Source organism: Gekko japonicus, unplaced genomic scaffold, assembly GCF_001447785.1.
Source record: "Gekko japonicus isolate JY-2015 unplaced genomic scaffold, Gekko_japonicus_V1.1 scaffold463, whole genome shotgun sequence".
In the NCBI taxonomy this organism is placed as follows: domain Eukaryota; kingdom Metazoa; phylum Chordata; class Lepidosauria; order Squamata; family Gekkonidae; genus Gekko; species Gekko japonicus.
Window position 1 is genome coordinate 273,191 of NW_015160224.1, and position 14,187 is coordinate 287,377.

A 14,187-nucleotide genomic window follows, 5' to 3' on the forward strand; every position below is an offset into this window, starting at 1 on the left:
TCTGTACCTTGTGGCTAATAGCCCCAGATGGACCTCTGCTCCGTATGTTTTTCCAGTCCCCTCCTGAAGCTGTCTATGCTTGTAGCTGCTACCACTTCCTGCAGCAGTGAATTCCACATGTTCACTACTCTTTGGGTGAAGAAGGGCTTCCTTTGATCTGTTCTAAGCTTACTGCTCATCAGTTTCCTTCAGTGCCCATGAATTCTTGTATTGTGAGAAACGGAGAGAAGTAGGTCTTTCTGTACCTTCTCCCTCCCATGCATTCACTTCCTGAACAGCAAGACAGACTGTTTGTAATACTAGCAGCAAAAGCATCACAATGAAATAACTCTAATTTATTTCGGATTTGATTATACCGTCTGCATCGGAGCCTCCTCTACCAGTACCCACACACTTCAAGAGTCTGTGTACACAGTGAGAGCAGAGAATGATCTGGAAGCTAGGAGGTCTCCAGTTCAAACCTCACCTCTACCATACATTTATTAGGTGGCCTAATAAGCCACACTCTCTCAGCATGGCCCTCCAAATACGGGGAATATTATCACTGGCCAACCTTACAGTGCTGTTGGAAGGATCACAGCAAGATAATGCTTGTTAAGTGCTAAGGATTATTATTATATGGAAGGGAAAGGAACATTTTCTGCCTTTTTTTTTTTACGTGTGAGCAGCTTTAAGAACTTAAGATGTAAAAAAGAGCCCTGCAGGCTCAGTGGCTACCTAGTCCAGCATCTGTCCCATGCACCAGACAAAACAGTTGCCCTGGAGGATCAATAAACGAGGCACAGAGAATGGGGCGTTCCCCTGATGCTGCCTCCCAGCACTGCAGTTCAGAGGTTTGCTGCCTCTGTGTATGGAGGTTTTGTTGTGGTTTGTGTCCTGGATATAGAATCTTCTCGCAAGAAGAACAGAAGAAGTAAGGCAGAACTAAAGGGCACAGCGGCACATTTTCCACATCTGGAAGAGCTGTGCAGTCCAGCCAACAACAGATATTTTAATTTAGTACGATCTGTAAATCTCATTTCCCAGGTTGCAAAAAACAAGTTCAAAAGACGTAAGACTGGAGAAACTAATCTCAACTGGGGCCAGCAGAAGTTTTTTTGGGTGACAGACACAACCTGCGAAAACCTTTGTAAAAGAAAAATAATCAAAACAATGCAATGGGATGCTAAAAGAAAGGATTAGAAGAGAATAACTGCAAGGAAAGGGAACAATTTGTTTTTAAAAATATAAAAAACTTGCTAGACTATCTTTATTTTTTGCTTTTATAGAGAAAGAAAGACACAAATACAGTTGTTGTCTTTTTAACCACAAGGCACAAGCGTGGCCATAAAAGAAGGAATTCGTTTCAGCGACACCAAGCTTTCCCATCAAGTGGTAAATCTATTTAATGCATCTGATGCAAATAGGGTGTCATGGGATACATCACTCCTGCTAAATATTCACCGAGATTTCTGCAGCTGAGTCACCGTGAACTGGTTTTCAAAATCAGACAGGAACCAAACAGATGCGGCAATGGCTCAGAAGCAGAACTTTTTGCTCCTGGATGTCAGTACACTTCATTTGTTTCTGTATCACTGTATTGACTGCGATCGTAGCTGGGAGTGTTGGGTTCAAATCCCTGCTCTGCCACAGACGCTTGCTCAGTGACCCTGGGCCAAACACACTCTACCTAACCTGCCTCTCAGGGTTGTTGTGAGGATAAAGTGAGGGAGATCCATTCACAATGCTCCCTGCTCCCTGCAACAAAGGCAGGATAAAAAAGGCCAGGATCAATGTAGTCCCACAAATATATAAAGTTCAGCATCAGCTGAAAATCCGATATGTATAGGACAAGACACTTCCTCTGAGCCATACTTCCGCCTTTTCCCACCTGTAAAATGGGCATAAGATTACTCCTACATACAGATTATTGGGAAAAGGCTCCTACATGTCAAAGGACAATCTATGGTCAGCCGCTTGATTTCATCCTAACCCATTTCATAGGGTTCTTGGCGAATACAAAATGGTGAGGAGAGAAACTACACCCACCGCCCCGAAGAGCTGGCTCCAGGAGGTTATGGGGTGGTGGAGTGCTTACTAAGGAGGCAGCCGGAACACCAGAGTCCTCCAAAACCTAGAGACAGCCCTGGATATAATGCAGTTCTGATTATAGGACTTTGTCAGACTGGATTGCAAAGTTTTAAACTAAGGCTGCCTGGAGGTTTTGCTCTGGTTTGGCATCCAAACCAGCACAGGGTTTATATGGAATATCCACACAGTGTCAATTGCTAATTTTATTTATCTTGGTACTTTCTGTATTTACCATGGCATTTTATTTTATGTGGTTTTTCTCAACCTTTGGGTTACTTAATTCATTTAAGGGCTGGGTCTTTTTTCCTTTGGGGTTTTTTTTTTATATCTGCTAATTAATCTTCCATGTTTAACCTTTGCCTCACTCCACTCCTCCTCACCAGTTTTTTTTTTTAAATCATCAACTGACTATAATGGTATAAGGATCTACCTACCAGCTCACCTGAATTCCTAGCTCTTTTCATTGGGGAGATATGCATTTCCCCTTATAGCTCCACAAGGAAAGTGGCTAAAGACTTTTTTTTAAAAAAAGAGAGAGAGAGAGAGCTGGGAATTCAAAGAATCTAAGGGATAGATCATCATAACATTATGCTTATATGCCAACTGCCAGTTTTTAAAACCCTCTCCAGCTGCGTGGCAGAGGGATGGGGTGTCAACCATAGGGGAATGTCAGCCAGTAAAGTGCTGGGACAACTGCCATGTGAACACTACATAGTGGTACCTATTTATCTACTTGCAATTTCTTGCTTTCGAACTGCTAGGTTGGCAGGAGCTGGTTCTAACCATTAGTGGTTAGAAAATCCATTCAACTAGCCCCAGTACAGTCACCCAGCACCTGGCTGATTTAATCAAGGCTACTGTCAAGCCTGACTCTGCCTCTCCGGAACTTCATTGGTCACATCCAGGCCTTGCCCATCCTGATGCCACGCACCCCTGGGACTCATCATTGGTCCAGGTAATCTATTGTTCTCATCTGAGACCAGCCCCCAGGGCCACCCATTGGTCTGCATTGTTTTCCAATGTCTATATCCATGAGCACATAGCCTTAGACTGTGTGCTTCTGCCATTATGCCAACTGGCAGTCCACCCCTAAACCTTTGAGGTTTAGGCCATAATCCTTTCTTCATGGACCTCTGCACGTCTGGACAGGTAGTATCACCCCATAACCCTCTATCAGCTATCAATCACCTCTGCTTCCTTAGTTCTGTACTGTGTGTGTGAATGTTTGATTATTGTTTGTAAACTTGAGCATATTTAGTAAAGAAATCATTATTTTAGCCACCCAGTCTCTGTGCCTATTCCTGGGTTCTTGGGAATTCTAACTCCAGTATACACAGGTCTGATCCTATAGTTATGCCAATTGTTCATTAATATCATAATTCCCCAACCCATTATTAAGAAATAGAGCAATTTGGCTAACACTATTCCATGAGATGGGGGGTGGAGTAAACAGAATGTTTGTGCCACTGCAATTAACAGGGATCATGTGAAATATTTTACTGCTGAAAGGTTATGACAAAAGAGCTTTATTTCCACTGGAAGAACAACCAGCAATTGTCCCCCAGGCTCAGTTTTTGCTGGCCTCTAACTGGATTTGCCAGTCAACAGAGACTTAATCTTTACTAAAGCAAGGGCAAAGATTTGGGGTAATTTTCTATATGCAAAGGGGCAGCAAACAGTAACCTCTGCAAGATCCTTCCGGCAAGGGAGTTGCCTCCTCTGCCATTTTGGTGCTTGGATCAGCATCAACAAGGGCGACATGATGAGATACATGGGAGGGGGTCATGTAGGGGATGCCCCACTGCAGGGACAGAGCTTTTCCCAAGGAGAGAAGAAGGGTCTGGTTGCCCTGTCACTAAAAGGAAGGAGAAAGGGGAAAGCGGCAAGCGAAAGGAGGCAGTGGCCAAAATTGTCTTGCCTATGAGAAAAAGTTAAGAAGTTTCATCTTTTTCAGCTGGGTTGGTGGGGAGACGAGCAATGAAATGAATTTACAAAATTATGCCTGGTTTTTTTTGGGGGGGGGGGGGAAGCAGGCCAAATGTATTCCCTTCCTCTTTCACAATAGTGGAATTTGTGTCACCCAACAATCGCCAATAGATTCAGGACAGACAAAAGAAAAAACTCCCCCCCCACACACAATCCAGAACTAACCAGAGGAATTATTTTAGTGCAAGATGAGGTGATGGCCACCAAAATAGATGGCTTTGAAAGAGAGAAAAAGAGAGATGGACAGGTTCATGGAAAAGAGGCCTATTAAAGGAAACCTCCATGTTCAGAGGCAGTACATCTCTGTGGAGACCAGCTGCTGAAAGCAAACAAGGGAAGGCTGCTCTTTCCATGCGACGTGCAGGCAGATTCAAAGAGACCATTCTCGTGTTGACATACCGTATCTGACTGAGGTGCTTGGCCAAGACCACAGACTGGAAAGGAAAGCTAAGGCTGTACATCTGGACACTGGGCTACTCGTTCTGCAGTAACGATAATTTGCAACTGGACTGTCTTGTCCACAGCAACTCCACAAAATGGAAATCACCCATGGATTTTCACCCAAAAACTAAAAAGAAAAAAACCTAACCCCAGCTGCCATTGCCTGCCAGCCCTCCAGCAGCCAGCAGTAGAAAAAAAAAATTGTAATTGGATGACGGCATCACATCACTTCCAGGAAAAACCCAGAAAGGATATCATTCCCCTCTAGACATGGCCAGAAACTCCATGATTTTACCACACAGCTTCTGGTGATTCCTAGAGAGGTCTAACACCACTTCTAGGTTTTCCCCAGAAGTGATGTGATTTTGGCACCCGATGCCACCCCATTTATGCCACCCTGGTCTCCTGCCAGCTAGCAGGACACTGGCCGAACACCCGAGGCACAGCAGAAGAGGCCTAGGAAGGGATGGGGAAGGTCTGGGTATAATTAACTGGCTTTCAGACTGGTCATTGGTCAATTCGTACTTGGGAGATATTGTCTGAGGCATTTTTGGATTTCTTCTTCCTCCCTTTGTTTAGAGATCAGTTTAACAAATATCCATCTTGGGGTTAACATCAGCTAGAAATAGGGTTGCCAGGTCTGGGCTGGAAAATACCTGGAGACTTTGGGGGTGGAGCTGGGAGGGGGTGGGGTTTGTGGAGGGGAGGGACTTCAGCATGGCACAATGCCATAGAGTCCACCCTCCAGAGCAGCCATTTTCTCCAGGGGAGCTGATCTCTGTCAGCTGGAGATCAGTTGTAAAAGCAGGAGATTTCCAGGCCCCACCTGGAGGCTGGCAACCCTAGCTAGAAAGATGTAGCTAGCCGGTGGGACTATTTTCTTGTTTTCATCCTACCATGTAACCCTCTCTAATACCTTAGTAAACATTCTTTTTAGTTAATTTACACGTGTGCTGCGTTATTATTTTTATGTGCCAGCACTGCCCCGGTGGCATTAGCAGAGAAAAGTAGCCTGCCAGGAGCATTCTTTCCTTCCACATGCTAAGTTTTATGACCAGAGAGGTCTCTTTTTGCCCCCGCCCCTTCTTATTTCTGAGGGAGCATTCCAGCCAGGCCACACACCCGCACCCGGAAGTAACACAGTCAGAGGGAAATTTTTCCACATTGATTCTGCCAACTATAAACACTGGATCAAGGACAGGAAGGGGAAATTTAAGGGCAGGATCCACTCACAGTGGGGAGGGAGGGAGCAAAATCCCTGAGAGGCCAACTTTTTTTAGCTGAGGCCTAGCTCCAGGAAGGCCTCGATCAGGCAACCGTCCTATTTGTGTGTGTGTGTCACATGCCTGATCTCATCAGATCTTGGAAGCTAAAACAGGTTCAGCCCTGGTTAATCCGTGGATGGGAGACCTACAAGGAAGCCCAGGGTTGCTGTGCAGAGGCAGGCAGTGGCAAACCACCTCTGCTCATCGCTTGCCTTGAAAACCCTGCGGGGTCACCATCAGTCAGCTGTGACTTGTTGGTACTTCCCACCAATGTTCCCTCGGAGTCTTCTGAGCACAACTTCTACTTTGTGAGTTACTGGTATTAAAGTTGTGAGCGCAATTTGGCTGCTGCATACATTAGTCTGCTCTGGAGCCATCCTTCCTGAGCTAAGACAAAAATGTGTGAGCCGGAGGCTAAAAAACTGTGAACTAGTTCACACTAACTCAGCTTAGAGGGAACACTGCTTCCCACCCCCATCATGAATTGTTGTTGTTCAGTCGCACAGTCGAGTCCGACTCTTCGCGACCCCATGGACAAGATCACGCCAGGCCCTCCTGTCTTCCGCTGTCCTCCGAAGCCCGCTCAATTTCATCATGAATTAATGACCTCCAAAACATCCTATCATTAAAAGCCCTCTGCGGTGTTGCAAACTAATGGCTGTGGCTTCCTTTATTAAAGGGTCTACCTCTTTTCTACTGCCTTCCGCTTTTCCTGGAATCATTGTATTTTCCAGTTTTGTCCTCTCGTGATGGGACCAAAGTATGATGGACCCCAACCCTAACCTTTATTGATACAGTCATTGACCAGCATAAATCATATAGTACCATTCATGTGAAAATCTTATGAACAATATATACACAGCAATATTTAAAACTCTAAAACAAAATTCTGATACACTTCATAATATCTCTTGGCGTATTTTATATGCGACTGATAAAAATCTCGCACTGGGAGCTGTAACTATTGGGTTGGGACCCATGAGAAGCATTTTGCAAAGCTCTGTATCAGAGCGACCCGGATATTTCTTAAGGGGGAAAATAATCTTTATACGGATTTCGTGATAAAAACGGCAATGCAATAATACATGTTCGATTGTTTCGGCCACACCATCCCCACAAGGACAAACCCTCTCACGCGTAGGAATCTTTCTAAACCGCCCTTCTAACACTGCAGAGGGGAATGCTCGCCATCTGGCTAGAGAAAATGCCCTCCGTTGGCCCGGAATCTCCAACTGAGAAAGGTACATTGCTGGTGCTACCTTATATTTTGTGTGCTCTGAGGCCAAAAATTCTGGTAATAAAGTACTTTAATTAATAATTACTCAAATAATTAATAAATACTCAATTTGATCTAGAACCCTCTTGGGGGTCTTTTTAGTGGTCCACAGTGTCCACAAAAGTCCTCCAACAACACATTTGAAATGAGTCCCAGTCAATGTTCCCTCTAAGCTGTGGAGTCTTGTGAGCAAAAATTCTACTTGGTGAGCTACTGGCATTAAAGCTGTGAGCAAGTGATTTGGCTGCTGCATCAAGTAGTTTGCTCTGGAGCCCTCCTTCCTGAGCTAAGACAAAAATGTGTGAGCCGGAGGCTAAAAAACTGTGAACTAGCTCACACTAACTCAGCTTAGAGGGAACACTAGTCCCAGTTACCAGTGATCGATTACTGTCCCTGTTTGGTCCCTCATTTGGCCTCCAGAGGATGCCTTGTTCAAATCCTTCGCGCAGCCCAATTCAGACATAATGACAAGCCAATGAGTGTCACTGCAGCTGAACCACAAACTGCAGTTTGCTCTTGTTCCTCCAAGCTAGAGATTTTTAGAAATCCAGTTCGAAGGGCATATTTTGAGGTGCAACAACAAACTTTGACATACCGCAAACACAGAAGCGTTTTGTTAGTGAGCCTTGCAAAGTGGGAGGGGTTTGGGGAGCACATGAGCCCAAAGGACCTCTTCTGGACTTGTTCACACAACAGCAAACCACGGTTTGTCATTCTGTCTGACCCATTCCCAGCTCATGATTACCTTCTGCAGGGTTTACCCCGTCATACCCTACCAATTTAATGTGCCTGTTCCCGTCTCTCTGTTGCATCTTGTTTCTAGTACATATCCATGTGAGTGTATATGCACAGCACAGCACGGATGGTATGAGCCAAAACCATTGCCAGTGCCTTCAAATATGATTGTTTTTAGTTTGCCAAATGTATACATCCACTGATTACAGGTACTCTTTTTAAAAAATGACACAGAAATGGCAAAGGCTACCATTTGACACACTGCAGCTACTGAAGGAGACACTGGATGATGAACAGCTGATGTATTTTTCAACTACATCTTTAACCCAAAAGGAAGGACTGTTTCTTAAAACAGAGTAGGACGGCCATACCGTAGAGGAAAGGAATGTAGCATAGAGCACAGGGAGCTGAATAGGCAGAACAATCTTCCCAGACTTCCTGACCACCCTGGTTCAGTTCAAAAGCTGGAGTTGCTTTTGCGGCAGCAGGGACAAAGCGTGCAGTCCTCTTTCCCCCAATCCAGATAACCAGAATTCAACAACCAAATCGACATTAAGATCTATATTTGCACAAAAATGCTGTTAAAATGGTGTTTACTCTATCAAGGGTATAAAACTGGTGTTAAATTAAAAAAGAGAGAGACCAAAATGGAAACACTAGGCATGAAAATGGGAAGAAGGAAAATACTCACAACAGGTATGTCCAGGGGTCATTTCCTGCCGGAGCACCCCAGAGTGGTGCTCTGGCAGTAAAGAACCCAGGCCCCACCCCCCTGCCCGCAGAGAGACTCAGGGAGAGGGGGATTTAAATGCCTGGGTTCCCTGCCTGATCTTCTCCAGGTGCCCCGCAGCTGCGGGGCACCTGGAGAAGATTGGGCAGGGAACCCAGGCATGTCTGCCTCCCTGCTCCTCCTGTCTCCAGCCAGCCCGCCTTTCCCCCTGAGCCGCTCCACTTTTGCGGAGAGACTCAGGGAAGGGGGGGATTTAAACTCATTTGCATATGCCTTAACTCATTTTAAACATGCCTGCCCTTTGTCAGGGGGTGTGGCATATGCAAATGAGTTATGCAAACAAGCTCCTGCACCTCTTTTTCTAGGAAATGACCCCTAGGTATGTCTAAAAACTGGCATCGATACATCTCTAAGAACACGTAAGGGTTGGGAGGGGGAGGCTCAGTTTGGGGCCCTACGTAGGAGAACAGAGGCATGAAAAATATGTCTCTTTCATCTCAGCAAAACTGGAGTGTAAATATTGGCATATAACTCCATCCATTGCCAGTGCCTTCAAAGATGATTGTTTTTATTTTGCCAAATGTATACATGTACTGATTGCAGGTACTCTGTTAAAAAATGGCACAGAAATGGCAAAGGTTACCTTTATCAGCCCAGTGGAAATATGCATGCATGAATGCCTCTTCTCCCAGCCACCCCCAGTCCATCGCCTCTATCATTCTGATAGGCCTCTCTATTTTTAGATCAAAGCCCTTGCTGCAATAAAAGCAGAGGAGATCATCACATACAAGGTCTTCCTAACTATCTATGCAAAGGGAACCTTTTCAAACAGACTCGAAGGTCATTAAATGGATTTACTGGGCACCTCGCCAAAAGGAATAACCCTCGTTATGCTCTTCCTCCTCTGCCGAAACAGCCAGCCGGTGTGCGGAAAGTGACTCCGCTCCCTGGCCTGTCTAAAGAGGTCTTCCTCTTTCAAGCCATTAACCGCAGTTGGCATCTCCGTCCTCTGAACAAAACACATCCACTCTCTAGGGGAAGGTTTTTCAAGATGCTTGGAGGAACATTTATAAGTAAGGATGAACCAAGCGGAGCACGCTAAGGCCAGTTCTTCACAAAATATCTCTGTCAGCTGATGTAACAAGGTGTGTGTGTGCACGCGTGCGTGCTTGGGGTCTCCTGTTTCTAGGGTTGCCAACTCCAGGTCCAGAAATACCTGGAGATTTGAGGGTGGAGCCTGCGAGAGTGGGGTTTGGGGAGGGGAGGGACCTTGGCAGGGTATGACGCCATGTAGTCCACCTTCCAAAGCAGCCATTTTCTCCAGGAGAAGTGGAAGACAGGCTTCAAACAAACAAATAATAAACAAGTGGTTTGTGATGTCTGAAGATCAGTTGTAATTCCAGGAGATCGCCAGCCCCCACCTGGAGGTTGACAACCCTATCTGGTTCAAATCTTCGTCCTACCATACACTCTCAGGGCAGCCTTGGCTGAGTTGCTATTGATTATACTCAGACAGATATTAAAATTCAGTCTTATCGCTCTGCCGATGTGGTTTCATTCTAATATCCCCACCGGAATGTAGAGTGTCCCTTGTGAGAAACAAATCCACGAGACTTTTCTCTCTCTCTCTTTTTTGTACCAGTTCTTCCCTCATGCCTAATTTTCCTGTTAAAGTTAACACATTTGTTATTTTTAGGTGACTTATTTATAAATGGTGCATCTCATAAAAATGGTGAATGCATGTAAATGGCATATTCGTGGTATGGTGGTGGAAAGGTCCATCAAGTTGCACCTGATTTATGGCGCGCCCGCAGGGTTTCCAAGGCAAGTGATGAATAGAGGTGGTCTGCAGTTGCCTGCCTCTGCACAGCAACCCTGGGCTTCCTTGGTGGTTTCCCATTAGAGTTGCCAGGTCCCCTCTGACCACTGGCGGGGGATGGGTGGGGTTGCCAGATCCAGGTTGGAAAACTCCTCAAGATTTGGGGGTGGAGCCTGGGGAGGACTGGGATCTCTGGGGTGTACAATGCCGCAGAGTCCCCCATCCAAAGCATCCATTTTCTCCAGGGGAACTGATCTCTGAAGTCTGGAGATGAGATGTAATTCCAGGGGATCCCCCCGTCTCACCTGGAGGCTGGCATCATCTTCCATCCATGTACTAACCAGGACTGACCCTGCTTGGCTTCCAGGATCTGAGCCGAGCAGGCTAGCCTTGACCATCCAGATCAGGGCATTCATGTGTAAAATCCCCCCAAGAGGATCATCAGTATCAGCCATAAACCCATAAACCCGAAAATGATTAAAATGGCAACACACTGTCAAACTCGGGTCCTCATTTGCCATGGATTTCACATGTTCTGTTTTCACTGCCTTTGATGCTTTGTTCTTTCACTTTGGGGAATGGGGGGGGGGGGCAGACTGTGCGAGAGAGTGCGTGAGTGTTTAAGACTGCTTTGCCACACTAATTTACAACTGCTTTCCAAGTGGGCCTCCTGACAATGGGAAGAATGTACAACGGCCTTGAATGCCAGTCTCCGCTAGCCAGTTTGTAGTAGATAATGTAATTGTAGGTTCACAGGTGGGGGGAGGAGGACTAACAGAGCGCACTAGGTTTAGGCAGGCTGAATGAATGGATTGATTGGACCAGTCACGGGGTGGGGGGGGGGCTTGTTTGAATCATGTATAATTGCAGAAGTGGCGCCAAAGGAGTCAGTTCTGACACGAACGGTCTCAGCTTGAAACATCTTCATCTCTCAATAAACAAATCACTGCCAAGAGATTGTTGCTGGGAGCAAGTTTGTTCAAGAGTCTGAAACACTAAATCAAAAGCAGCCAAGGAGGACCTGAACAGCTAATCCCGATGACAGTCAGACTCTGTTACCAGTTCTGGTCACCATCATACGCATTGTGGGGACAATAATGCTGCCCTGCCTTGCAGTGATGTTGTAAGAATTGTAGCAGTGGTGCGTAAGCATCATTCTGATCATTCAAACATGCTGCATAAATACCAAGGGCTACTATAACAGTATTTCTCACCATCAGTTAGAACCAAGGTGTATTAAGCAAAGCAGAAAGAACACACTTTGTGGTATGTTCTTACAAACTAGCATGGATTTCTCTTTTTCAGATCTCCTACAGTGCCTGGTGCAATGATGCAGTCTTAGTTTATTTTCTTGTTTCTCTGTTTTCAGTAGTTACAAGACAGATAATTAGGCCAAAAGGTCTACCTCAGGCACTGTACCAGCGAGCTAGATGGTCATTGAGGGTTCGCAAGCAGGAAAAGAATACAAATACCCTTTGTTATTCCTGCAGCCCTCAATCAGAAGATTGCTGCTGCCATAGAGGTCCTGTTCATAACACTGACAGAATTACCGTAAGCGATAACGAAAGGGATGAGACAAAGTTGTGGAAGAGGAGAGGTCCAGGTGTTAGTAATGATGGCTCAATGGAACCTCCATGTTCAGAGGCAGAGCACATCTGAATTGCAACTGCTGGTGAGGCAACAACATGGAAAGACCCTGCCCGCTTTGAGTCCATCTCAAGCTATCTGGTTGGCCTCTCTGGGAGAGCTTCTAGTGTTCTGGCCCCACTCCTGATGGCACCTGGTATTTTTGGTCACTGTGTGACAGAGTGTTGAACTGGATGGGCCATTGGCCTGATCCAACATTGGCTTCTCCTATGTTCTTATGATGCTGGACTAACCTGGAAACTTGTAATGCTCCTTGGTACCATCCATGATTTTACCTAATCGTTTAAAACCCTGTGGAAATCACATCATCTGGTGGCAAAGAGTCTCTCAGTTTCAAGGAGGAGGAGGAGGAGGAGGAGACACTTCCCTTCCTTCATCTCAAACCAATGACTAGTCAGTTTTAATGGACAGCCTAGGCCAAAGCGAGAGACTAATTCTACAACTCTAGATTGCACCATTACTTACTTCTGGGTAAGTATGAATATGAGGGGACTGAAAATGTCTGACATCAGATTCTAAATTTGAAAAAAAACCCTCAGAAACTGACACCGCTCACTGGCGGTGGGGGGCCCTGATACACACCAGAGCAACCACCTTCCCCTCCTGCCGAGCCCTGGCATGAACCACCACGATGCATTATTCATGTGCTACGGGCAAAGGAACAACAGTCGGACTACTGGGGAGAGGGATCGTCAGCACAGAGAGAGAACAGCTCACTTTAGCATTCGCCAGCTCGCCAGTCCCTGCAGACCAGACAAGGAGTCCCAGACTTGCTCACTGTAGTGTAATAATGTTCAATCAACTTTGAATCAAATAGTGACATATTGTCTCCTTCCCCTGCCCACTAAACCCTAATGTATTTTAATGTTATGTCTGAAGCAAAACAAAACAGGACAGTGATCCTCCTGACGTGGCCTCAGTAGAGGATGCAGACACCTTCCACAAACACACCCAAGCACTGACCCTTGGCATGAACCTGGCATCTGTCCAACAGCTGAATCCATTCAGAAGTTCAGCAGCTTATGGTCAAACTAGACAAGACACTGAGAATTCTGCCAAGGGATCGCCACCATGGATTATTTATTGCTAATGGAAAGGGGAGGAGTGATCTGGATTCAGGCCTTATGGGGAGGGAGCCTTGACCCTTCTCCCAGGTTGGATTTTCAGCTTCCTCCCCTCCCCAAGTTGCTGCATATCCCATGGGGGCAACACATAGCACATCTACATGCTTCCCACAGGAGGGAAACCAGTAGACTGGGTGGGGCAGCTGAGGTTCAAAAAAGGCAGGGGGGAAGAATTAGCCCCTCTCCTATACACACACACAAACACACAACCCCTAATCAGAATCTGGGGCCACAACGGCGGCTTTTTAGCAATGAAAGAGGTACATGGGAGATGCCTTCCCAGATCTTCCAGCATTTGATCCTCAGCCCCTGAGCAAATTCATTCCCCTCTTTTTCGAGGTTAACAAGGCCCAGGTGCAAAAATAAACAAAAACTGGGACTTTAGAGGACTCAGGACAACTTGCAAAAGCTGGAACCCAAGTCAGTGGAGAATGAAACCCATGGATATTTATCATCATCATCATCATCATCATCATCATCATCATCATCATCATCAAGTTTATTGTATTAGCCATTGGCCATAACAAAACATAAATACAAACACAACCCTTATACATCACATTAAGTTATCCCTTCACTAACTTGCGCTGAATCCTAGGCTTAATCTTATCTTTTTTGCCGCCAAAGCAAACAGGGACATTCTGCTGGTAACATATACATCCATATCAGAGAGCAAAAAAAACAACCAACTCCTGTTTTGAGAATCCATTGTGCAAAGGTAAAATAGGGTATATAAATCTCTGCCTAAGTGATTCGTGCCATGAGCATCTCAGTAAATAGTGCTCAATATCATCCACTTCGCCCAAACCACATTGACAGATTCTTAAGGCAACAGGTAAACCCATAAAACGACCAACACAGACCATTGAAGGAATGGCATGGAATCTGAGGGCTGTAAATGCCCTTCTTAGGTCAAGATTGGTTAGTTTCTCTAAATAGCCAGTCCTACAGTGATCTCTTTTAAAGATATTAAACAGAGGGGCCATTCGGCAACTTGCCGCCGCATGAAGGTTCAAAAGGCCGTCCTTATGAAATACCCATTCCTTCAATTTGGACTTTTGATTATCATTGTCCGCTAAACCCATTAGGTCATC

The 14,187-nt window shown here is 45.6% G+C and overlaps 1 protein-coding gene across 13 annotated transcripts in view; it reads right to left on the minus strand.

Annotated features, from left to right (window-relative positions):
* FNBP1 (formin binding protein 1) overlaps nucleotides 1-14,187 on the minus strand; it is a 173,824-nt gene that overhangs the window by 107,731 nt on the left and 51,906 nt on the right. The window lies entirely within an intron of this gene.